Raw genomic sequence first — 12,159 nt, forward strand, 5'->3', positions numbered from 1 at the left:
GTTCCCACTGAGATGCACACTGTTAGGACCTGAGTGTCTACCTGGACAATGAGCCTGAGTCCTGGCCCTACACCCTGTGCCAAAACATGTCCCAACTGAGCAAGATGGTACACACAGAAAATAGCTACATTAGAAAACAACGGGCAATTTCATGTCATAAATTGAGAGTGAAAAGACTTCTTGTTTTTAAAAAAAAAATCACAGAAAACTCTAAAGCCAGCAAAGAAAATGATGGTTTCCTATACAAAACTGGGAGGGGGAGGGGGAAATCCCTGGTTTTTAAAGACAATAGAAATGCATAGGCAAAGTCAAAAACAATTTGGCTGTCAGGAAAAAAATACTGGAAACAAATCACAAAAGAGTTCATTTTCCTTATCTTTAAAGAGTTCCCACAAACCAATAAGCACAAAAATGACTACCACCAACTCAATAGGAAAAAAAAAAGATCCACAATATAAACTGGCCACAAAATCTGTGAAACAGTCTGAAATGTCTGACTAAAGAGCCATCATGTGGCACCACCTGGACCCGAGGGAGAGACCACTGTCTACCTTCTCTGATGGCCTCTGCACTAGCATAACTTCATTCACATGATGAAGGCCACTCCTTTCCATTGGTGGGAGGGTAGCTGGCAGTGTCTGTGAACAGGGATTTAATAAGATCTTTATAAGATAGATGCTGGGCTGAGGGTATAGCTCAGAGGTGCAGGTACTTGTTGACAACAGGTGAGGCCCTGAGTTCTAAAACTAACACTGCAAAAAGTAATTGAGGGGCTAGGAAGGTGGCTCAGTGGTAGAGCACTTGCCTTGCATGCATGTGGCCCTGGGTTTGATTCCTCAGCACCACATAAGCAAAAAGAAAAAAGCTGGAAGTGGTGCTGTGGCTCAAGTGGTAAAGCACTAGCCTTGAGCTGAAGAGCTGAGGGACGGTATCCAGGCCCAGAGTTCAGGCCCCACAACTGGACCCAAAAAATTAAAAAATAAAAATAAAAAAGTGATCGATGTGCCAGGCACCAGTGGCTCACACTTGGAATCCCAGCTATTCAGGAGGCTGAGATCTGAGGATCGTGGTTCAAAGCCAGCCAGGGCAGGAAAGTCCGTGAAACTGTTAGCTCCAATAAACCACCAGAAAACTGGAAGTGGTGCTATAACTCAAGTGGTAGAGCATTAGTCTTGTGCTGAAGAGCTGAGGGACAGAGCTCAGGCCCAGAGTTCAAGCCCCATGACCAACAACAAAAAAAAGAGTGGAGCTGTGACTCAAGTGGTAGAATGCCATCCTTGAGCAAACAAAAAATCTCAGGGACAATGCCCAGGCCCTCAGTTCAAGCCCCAGAACAAGCATATAAAAAAAATGAGTAAATGAATTAAAAATAAATGAGCCAAAGGCTGGGATGTTGTAGCTCAGTGGCAAAGCACTTTGCTAGCCGGTGCAACACCCTGGATTTGATCCCCAGTACCAAAACAGAAAAGAAAAAAAAAAAAAATGATGAGCTAAGCCAGGCACCAATGGCTAGCTCACACCTGTAATCCTAGCTACTCAAGAGGCTGAGATTTGAGGATCACGGTTTGAAGCCAACCCTAGCAGAAAAGTCCCCAGGAGATTCTTATCTCCAATTAACCACTCAGAAACGAGAAATGGGTCTGTGGCTCAAAGTGGTAGAGTACTATCCTTGAGCAAAAGAGCTCAGGGACAGCACCTAAGCCCTGACTTCATGCCCAGTACCAACACACAAATAAATAAAAGCTCATATTCTCTGTTATGGAGTAAACTATATCCCCCCTCCCCACACAAAAAAAATTCATACACTGAAATCTCAACCCTTTCAGTACTTCAAGACATGACCTAATTTGGAAAGGACTTCCCAGATGTAATTAGTCAGGATGAGGTCACACAGTGGGCGGGGTGGGTGCTATTTCAGTACATCAGTGTTTTAATAAGAAGGGGAAATGTGGCCACAGGACTCACGTACAGGGAGAGAGTCCTGTGAAAGTCAAGGATGAGATTGGGATGCTGCAGCTACAAATCAAGCAGGCTAGATGGAAGCCCCTTTCCCCCAGGCCTGGAGAAGAGCCTACATGTAGCTTTCATAAGGAACCAGCCTCGCCCACACCTCGATCGTGGATCTCTAGCCTCCAGAACTGTGACACACATTTCTATTGCTTAAACCATTCAGACTGGGGGAAATTGTTACAGCAGTGCTACTGAACTAAGACACCCTTTGACAGAGCAGAAAGAATGTATTCTTCTACTCCAAAGGCCTGGTCACTGGTCTATGGTAAAACTGGAAGTGTGTGGCCTTCAGAAGCCCAAAGGGTTACTGGGAAGAGGTTAGGTCATGGGGTGTGTACTCCAAGAGCCAGACCCGGCCCCTTCCCGTCTCTTTGTTTCCCCACTTCCCAGAAGGGAGCAGCTTCTCTCCAAACTCCCACCATGATGTATCTATAGACTTGACACAGGCCCAATGATAACAGGACCAAGAGGCCATGGACTGAGGCAACCTTTCTTCCTTACAAGCTGATTTTTCTCAAGCATTTGGTCACAGTGACAGAAAGCTGACTGGCACACTTACTATCCACTGGTGCAGTTGCAAAGTGATGAGCGGACATGTGTGACAGTATTGCTCCTAATAGCTAGAGGCCAAAAACAACCTCAATGCCATCAGTTGCAGACTGCCTAAGAAAACATCCTTACCTCAGAAACTTCTACAACTGACAACTGTAAAAGACAGGGTAACATGGACTGAGTGGAACTCTCTCAGAGCTGGGTTTTCCAACGAGAAAACGCAAAGCGTAGTTAGTCGGTTGTATAGACAATCTGTTTGTATTAATAGAAAGATAAATGGGATGAAGCCTCACTCTGGTAGCATACTTGCTTAGCATGCACAAAGGTTAGCATACAATTCCCAGCGTTGCACTCACATATAAAACAAAACAGAGATCCAAGCATAGTGGTACGTACCTGTAATCCCATCCCTGGGGAGGCTGAGGCAGTAGGATCACAAGTTTGAGGCCAGCCTGAGCTATATAGGAGACCCTGTCTCAAAAATATATTCTATGAAAGCTGGGCACCAGTGACTCACTCCTAACTGCTCAGGAGGCTGAGATCTGAGGATCGCAGTTCAAAACCAGCCCAGGCAGGAAAAGCTGAGAGACTCATCTCCAATTAACCACCAGATAATCAAAAGTGGCGCTGTGGCTCAAGTGGTAGAGTGCTTGCCTTGAGCTAAAGAGCTGAGGGACAGCTCCCAGGCCAGAGTTCAAGCCCCAAGACCAACTATATAGATATATATAAAATGGGGCTGGGAATGTAGCTTAGTGGTATAGTGCTTGCCTAGCATGCATGAACCCTGGGTCAATTCCTAGGTACCACATAAACAGAAAAAGCTGGAAGTGGTGTGATGGCTCAAGTGGTAGAGTGCTAGCAAAAGCAGCTCAGGGACAGTGCCTAGGCCCTGAGTTCAAGCTCCACGTCTGGCCAAAACAAAAACAAATATATATTCTATGTTGGGCTCACATCTACAATCCTAGCTACTCAGGAGGCTGAGATCTGAGGATCTCAGTTTGAAGCCAGACCCAGCAGACAAATCTGAGAGATTTTTTTTTTAATCTCCAATTAATTCAGAAGTGGAGGTTTGGCTCTAGTGGCAGAGCATTAGCTTTGTAAGAGAGAGCATGAGGCACTGAGTTCAAGCTCCAGTGTTGGCACAAAATAAAAAGAATCTGTCTATCTACCTACCTATCTCTCTATGTCTAGAGGAAAGGAAGCTGGGGGGTGGCAGTATGTGAGTGTGAATACTTTACTTCCGGGTGCAGATTCTCCCTGGAAAGATCCCGAAAAACTGCCAGCTTTAGTTGTCCCTAGAGAGTAGAAGCTTTTTTAAGGCCCTTGGAAAAGAGATTTTTCTCCACCACATAATCGCACCTGCCCTGATCATGTATCACCCATTTTTAAAATAAGAAAAAAATTTGCCTGAAACATCAAGATGTCTCCACTACTTCAAAAAACGGACACTAAAAGGAGAAAAAGTAGCCATTTTGGCTTTTCATCTTTTGGAAATAACAGCTATTCACAACTTAAATGAGTTCTTTGAAGAAGTGAGAGGCTCTTTCTATCTCTTCATTTAGAAAGAAAGCACATGATGTGTTTTTAAAACAACCAAAGAAATCACAAAAATGGAGCCCAAGATGCAAGAATTCTAACCCCCATCTATTAAAAGCAAATAGATTCATTTTTTAAAATTCATAGTCTGTAAGGTTTTGATCTGTAATGATAATTTCAGTATACAATCAGCTCTCAAATCAAGACTAGCAAATTATTTTTAATTCACTTATCTATAAACCTTAGTTTTCATGATAAAACTAATTTAAATTCTATAAACAATAGGCTTCACTTATTAAGTAGAAAGCAATCAAAAGTAGCCTTTAAGAATAATGAAATTGGGGACTGGGAAATTGGCTTAGTGGTAGAGTGCTTGCCTCGCATGCATGAGGCCCTGGGTTCGATTCCTCAGCACTACAATAAGCAGAAAAAAGCCAGAAATGGCACTGTGGCTTAAGTAGCAGAGCACTAGCCTTGAGTGAAGGGCTGAAGGACAGCACCCCAGCCCAGAGTTCAGGCCCCACGACTGACCAAAAAGAAAGAAGAAGAAGAAAGAAGAAGAAAGAAGAAGAAGAAGAAGAAGAATGAAATTAGCTGGGTGCTGGTGGCTCACACCTGTATTCCTAGCTACTCAGCAAGCTGAGTTCTGAGGATTGCTGTTCAAAGCCATCCCCAGCAGGAAAGTCCAAGAAACTCTTTTTTTTTTAAATGTTTTTTTTAATTGTGAAAATAGTGTACAGAGGGGTTACAGTTACACAAGCAAGGTATTGAGTACATTTTTTTCTTTATTTATTTATTTTAATTGTGAAAATACTGTTCAGAGGGATTACAATTACATGAGCAAGGTAATGAGTACTTTTCTTATCAAGTATTGTTGCCTCCTCCTTTGTTTCTCCTTCCCATCCCTTCCCATCTTCCCTCCCCCCCCTTACCCTTCTCCCCTCCCCCCCACCCCGCCCCCCTCCATGAGACTCTTATCTCCAATTAGCCACCAGAAAACCAGAAGTGGTGCTATGGCTCAAAGTGTCAGAGCTCTAGCCTTGAGAAAATAGCTCAGGGACAGGGCCCAGGCCGAGTTCAAGCCCAAAACTCAATCTCTCTCTCTCTCTCTCTCTCTCTCTCTCTCACTCACTCACTCACTCACTCACACACACACACACAGAAAGAATAATGGAATCTTTTTTTTTTTTCCTAGTCCTGGGGCTTGAACTCAGGGCCTGGGCACTGTTCCTGAGCTTCTTTTGATCAAGGCTAGCACTCTACCACTTGAACCACAGCACCACTTCTGGCCTTTTCTGTTTATGTGGTATTGAGGAATCAAACCCAAGGCTTCATGCATGGTAGGTAAGCACCCTACCACTAAGATACATTCTCAGCCCAGAATAATTAATCTTTTTACACATCAACTTTTTCTTTTTAGTGGGGGGGAGGAGGGTGTTTGGTCACTCATACGTCTTGAACTCAGGGCCTGGGAACTGTCCCTGATCTCCTTTGCTCAAGGCTATTCTTCTACCATTTTGAGCCACAGAACCACCACTTCCGTTTTTCTGAGTGGTTTATTAGAGATAAGAGTTTCACGGACTTTCCTGCCCAGGCTGGCCTTGAACTAGATCTTTAGATCTCAGCCTCCTGAGGAGCCTGGATTACAGGTGTGAGCCACCCGCACCCGGCCACTTTCAGTTTTCTTGTGGTTAACTGGGGACAAGAGTCTCACTGACTTTCCTGCCTGGGCTGGCTTTCAGTCACTATCCTCAGAACCCAGCCTCTTGAGTAGCTAGGATTATAGGTTTGAGCCACCAGCACCTGGCCAATGAATAAACTTTTTATTAGAATTGGCTAATTGTACAAAGTGAGGGTTTTTGTGATATTTCCATATGTGAATATACATGTATATATTCCTACCTACAGCTGCATGCTATATACCCAGCTTTATATTTAAGCTGAAGACCCATTAACTTTTTGCCTGAGCTGGCTTCAAACCTCAATCCTCCTGATCACTGCCTCCCAAATGGCTGAGATTACAGGCATGTACTGTTAGGTCTGCCCTGGGCCATGTAGGCCCTGCGCAGACACATCCCTACCTCTTGGCTAACTTTCCATTCAGTATCTGTGTTACCTAGGTAACTGGAACACCTGAAAGCAGTCAACTCTCCCCCACCCCCACCCGCTAGGTTACATCCTGGGCCACCTCTGGTCATGCGTCCCATCTGACCATTGGAGGGTCCCAGGCCCTGAGGTCACATGCAGATCCAATGTGGCCATACCTGTCCTCCACCTGGCCACACCTCTTCCTGTCCCTGGCCTAGATAAGTCCTGGGGGGGGGGGTCCTCTTTTGGCCATGCCTCTCCACCACGCACAGCAGGGGCAGCAATTTAGTAAATAAACTTCTTTTCCTGCCTAAATATCATATGTTCTCTTCATAGGCTACCTAATAAAACCTACCTATTTAATATACCTTACATGTACCACCATGCCCAGCTCCAACCTCCCTTTTTAAACTTCCTTACAAAATTCTATATACATCTCATTGTGATTTCATATGCATATACAATGTGCTTTGATCATATTCTCCCCTCATTCCCTTTTTCCCTTCCTGCTTCCAACTGGATTCCCCCTGTAATGGTCCCCCATTTATGTTCATGTTGCCCTCTAGTTGTATCCATTATTCTGCAAGTGACATTCATTTCTCATTCTTTTTTATGGCTGAATAATAACTCTACTTACACATAAACTTTCTAATACAGCCTTTGGATTAGACTGAACTAAAATGATATAAATTTTTTCATTTTCTAGATCCTATCGAAATGATAGAATGATTTCTTTTTCCTGATTCAGAATAAGGTTTGTGAGGTCATCAATTGCTGTGAAATTCATTTGAGTGTCTAAGCATATTGAGCAAAAAAATGCAGCCTAGACCTGCCGTGTGTGGTTGTATAAACCATAAGCTGCACAAGCCCAGGGGCACCGCACAGATCAGAACCCGCATGGACAGTGTGCCACCGGTGCAGCCATGCACACGGCCTTCTGGGCACAGGAAATGTTGGAGAAACACAGATGGCTTTGGAGGAACGAGAGGACCATTGTCAAGAGCTGGGGTTATGAGGATTGTGAGGCCAAACCTCTCTAGGCTGACCTCCCTTTTAAAGGCTCTGGCAACTGAAACATCCCAGAGTTGTTGTAGAGTGGAGAGGGAGGAGTCGTCTGTCAGTTCCCCTGTCTGTTCCTCCACCTGTTCAGCTTTTCAATCACTCAGGAGCTGAGAAGGAAAGCCAGAAGAGGGCCCACCATGCTCTAGATCTTTACTCCTTCCTATAGCTTCAAGCAAGGCTTGATCCAAGCATCTATGCTCTTTTCATTGCTTGATCCCATCTCCTATTCTATGTCCTGATACTCCTTGCTTTTCTTATCTGTAATTAGCAAGAAAACATTGGCTTCCTGGTTAGGCCAAAGAGAAGACCCAGCACTAAGACTCAGCGGCTCTAGTTGACCTAAATGGGAGCATAGGTCTTTTCTGGACCAATTACCATAGCCTGGAGAATGAACTTTTCTGATTTGCTGAGCCCAGCTAGGCCCCTCCCCTCAAATAAGGTTATTTCCAAGGGGATCACAAGATCAGGAAATTCCCACTCCAGTTAGGAAGGGCCAACAGGTCTAAGTAACATGATTATCAGCACCTTGTACCTCTGACCAGACGGGGAGTGGTACAACGGTGAGCCACATGCAATGACCTCTCTGTGTCACCCGTCTGTGACTTCACTGGCTTCAGGGAGTCCCTGCCAGCCCGGAGGGCAGCCAGGCCAGGCTCTGCAGTCAGATCTGGTCTCACTGCTGGTACATCCCTGCCCAGCTTCTAGTCCTCCACTTCCACCCTACCTCCACAGACAGCCCAGCTGGAGACCTCTCAAATTCTGTGCTCTCTCTCAGCTCTGAGTCCCCAGTGCCTCTGACCTCCTAGAAGTGACTCAGGTAGAGATGACCATGCAAAGCACCATGGGAGCTTTAGATTTCATCCACATCCACTCACCAGGCACTAGACAACCTGTTGAGGATCAGGGGCCTTGTCCTCAGGCCAGAATGCCAGGCAGAGACACAGCTAGGATGTTCTTCAACAGTCCCCTCCCACCCCACCCCCGCCAGCCTGCAGACACAAACATCTACCCAGCATCCTCCACAGCAGGGTCCCTCCACCTAGGGCCCTACTTACCAAGCTCAGAAGAAGACCCAGTTTTCTCTGGCAGTATCCAGTATATCACCAAATCCAAGTCCCTTAGTACAGACGAGGGACTTCAAGCCCAATGTAGGTTGAAGTTGGAAGGCTCAGGGCTATCCAGAATCCTCCCTGGGCCCCAGAGTGGTGGCCGTAGGACCTAGCTGGTGGGGTAGAGACCATCCACCTTTTACCTACTTCTAGGCCCCGCCTCTTCTGGGAACTTCAAAACCAGATGAGACTCACCTGTGAGTGAAGTGCTCCACATGAAGGTAGAAGAACCTTCTACTCAGCACTGAGGTTCTGCCCCTCAAGTGTTAGGCCTCACTTGAGGCCCAGGTGAACCACATGTACCGGGGGAGGGGGAGGGGATGGGTAGGGGGCTGTGTGGGTCTGACTGCCATCAAATGAGGCCAGGAGTGGTGGGATAGAAGAAGCCTGGCTAGTCTTGGAGTTTTAAAGGAGCCTGGCATGTGGCCAGAAGCAAGGACCTTTCCTCCTTCCCTCCTTCCTGCCCTGCTGTCTGTCTCCCCATCTATAAACTCAAGGTTTAGGTTAATCAATCTCTAGGGGCTTTGAAGCTCCAGCAGTCAGACTCAAGGTTCAGAAAAGAGGGAGCAAAGGCAGCAGGATTGGGGGAGGGGAGAGGCTGAACAAAAAGGCCTCAAGATTAGACCTTGGATGTGGTTTGTTGTTTCCCCCTTCCCCCCACAAATGGGAGTCTACTCAACTTCAGGAGAACTGAATGGACACATGAGGCCCCATCCCCCAACCCACTGTAGATCTCTAAGGGCCATGCGATCAGACTGTATTTTTTTCTTTTTTTGCCATTCCTGGGGCTTGAACTTAGGGCCTGGCCATTGTCCCTGAGCTGCTGCTGCTTTTTTTTTGCTCAAGACTAACACTCTACCATTTGAACCACAGTATCACTTCTAGTTTTTTCTGTGTATGTGGTACTAAGGAATCAAACCCAGGGCTTCCTGCATGTTAAGCAAGTACTCTACCACTAAGCCACCTTCCCAGCCCCAGACTGTATGTTCTAGGCAAATTTTCAGATTTAGGTGTTAACTTTTGGTTAACAGGAGAGCTACAAACATGGTAGTTTCCTTGATCCTTACCCAGTTTCTGTCCATCCTTCTGTGTGTGTGTGTGTGTGTGTGTGTGTGTGTGTGTGTGTGTGTGTGTGTGTGTGTGTGTGTGTGTGTGTGTGTGTGTGTCCATATGCTGCATACATACACACCTATGCCAGTCAGTACTGAGGTATTAACTCAGAGCATGGGCACTGCTCCTTAGCTTTTTCTACTCTAAGCCTGATACTCTACCACCTTAACTACACACAAAAACCTCCACTTCCAGGTTTTTCCTGATTAATTGGAGATAAGTCTCATAGACTTTTCCATCCTGGCTGGTTTCAAACCTTGATCCAAGGATCTGAGCCTCCTGAGTAGCTAGGATTACAGGTGTGAGCCACTAGTGCCCTGCCATCTTTCTAACAGCTTATACCACCAGTTCCTTGTTCAAGGCCCAGATATACTTGATAAACTTACTTCCAGGCCCCTGTCCCCAGGCCCAATGCTGGGCACCTTTTGTATCATGTCAGTACAGGTCCTCGGGTCTATGACCATTCCAGTCTGCCAGTATTTCTCATGAGTATTGGCAGTTTTTTGCAGAGCCCTAGTCTGCTTTAATTTGGGTTTGTCTTATGTGCTGATCTGGGGTGCTGGGTACCACAGAGGCAAAGTGCCTCTGGTCACATCATCTCCTGGCAGGGATAGAGGTCTCACTGCTGAGTTTAACCTTGGTCTCCCAGCCACGGTGCTGTCTGTCTACAGGTATCTCCAACTGTAAACTTACTGGCTTTTCCTTTCCTCACATGAGTGGTCTCCAATCGTTGTCTCCAGAGCACACCCAAGCTCCACCTCCTTGGGAAGCAGGTAAGCATCCATATTCCTTCCAAGGGATTTCTGTGTAAGGAAGATTTTCCTCGGCCCAGCATGACTGTAACCCCAGCACTAAGAGGCTGAGGCAGGAGGTTGGTAGGTTTGAGGCCTTAAGAAGGGTTAGAGGCTGGGAAGGTGGCTCAGTGGTAGAGGGCTTGCCTTGCATGCAAGACACCCTGGGTTCGATTCCTCAGCACCACATAAGCAGAAAAAGCTGAAAGTGGCGCTGTGGCTCAAGTGGTAGAGTGCTAACCTTGAGCTGAAGAGCTGAGGGACAGCGCCCAGGCCCAGAGTTCAGGCCCTACAACAGACAAGAACAAACAAACAAAAAGTGTTACACCAGGTGCTAGTGACTCATGCCTGTAATCTTAGCTACTGAGGAGGCTGAGATCTGAGGACAGCGGTTTGAAGCCAGCCTCACAGGAAAGTCTGTGAGACTCTTATTTCTAAATAACCACCAGAAAACTAGAAATGGAGCTATGGTTCAAAGTGGCAGAATGTTAGACAAGCAATAAAGCTCAAGGAGAGCACTCAGGCCCCAAGTTCAAAGCCCCATGACTGACAAAAAAAAAAAAAAAAAGAAAGTACCAGGCACCAGTGGCTCACACCTGCAATCCTAGCTACTCAGGAGGCTGAGATCTGAAGATCATGGTTCAAGACCAGCCCAGCCAGGAAAGTCCTTGAGTCTCTTATCTCCTATTAAACACGAATACCAGAAGTGGAGCTGTGGCTCCAGTGGTAAAGCACTAGCCTTAAGCTGAAGAGCTGAGGGATAGCACCCAGACCCAGAGTTCAAGCTCCACGAAAGAAAGAAAGAAAGAAAGAAAGAATAAAAGAAAGAAAGAAAGAAAGAGAGAAAGAAAGAGAGAAAGAAAGAGAGAGAGAGAAAGAGAGAGAGAAAGAGAGAGAGAGAAAGAGAAAGAAAGAAAGAAAGAAAGAAAGAAAGAAAGAAAGAAAGAAAGAAAGAAAGAAAGAAAGAAAGAAAGAAAGAGAGGGGGGAGGGAGAGAGAGGGAGGAAGGAAGGAGACAGAAAAAATAGGAGGAGAGAGAAGGAGGGATGGAGGAAGGAAAGAAAGGAGAGAGGGAGGGAGGAAAAAAGGTGGGAGGGATGGAGGGAGGGAGAGAGGAAAGAAGTTAAAGAGAGTTGCAGGGTACTCTGAAACTAGGAAAATGTTTTCCTGAATTCAGACGTTGGCTGTACCTATGGTTCAAGGAGACCCAGATGTTTAAACTGGCAAGACTATGGCATGAGGTACTAGTTTTGCACAGAGAACTTGTCTCAAAAAAAGAAAAAGAAAGAAAAGATCTAGCTCTTTGCTCTTCGTTATATATTTAATAATACACTATATATATTTAATAATACACTTTATAATACACGTTATATATTTAATAATACACTTGTATCCTTATTTTGAACTCTCTGTAAAATGCAATGGTCCGCTATGTATTCCATTAGTCCCATGGTTCCAACCCTGGCCCTGGAAGCTCCTTTGATTCAGGTACTCTGCCATGCCATTTGTGTGTCTGGAGCCGTTCTTTACCCTTTAGCACCACAAGAAGCTCCAGGCACACATTTTTCATGGCCCCATGCTTATAAGCAGGTTGTCTTCAAGGAAATATTGTTTAAAACAAGTCCTCCAATTATCTTGCCAATAATCCAAATATATTGTGCCACATTTCAGTGCATAATAAAAAAAAGCTGTTTGATTTTTGCAGCCCTGCTGTGACAAATCTTTGTAAAATACACCAAGAATCTTAAAACAAGAGAGATGCAGTCCTTCTGCCTTGATGATTTTAAGGATCAACTCTGCAGCTAAGGCAAGGGAGAATTCCACCTAATCTTCCTGTTCCTCTTCTTTTTTTTTTTTTTTTGTCAGTAGTAGGGCTCGAACTCTGGGCCTGGGTGCTGTCCC

Source organism: Dipodomys merriami, unplaced genomic scaffold (assembly GCF_024711535.1).
Source record: "Dipodomys merriami isolate MVZ:Mamm:240054 unplaced genomic scaffold, mDipMer1.0.p SCAF_71, whole genome shotgun sequence".
Taxonomy (NCBI): Eukaryota; Metazoa; Chordata; class Mammalia; order Rodentia; family Heteromyidae; genus Dipodomys; species Dipodomys merriami.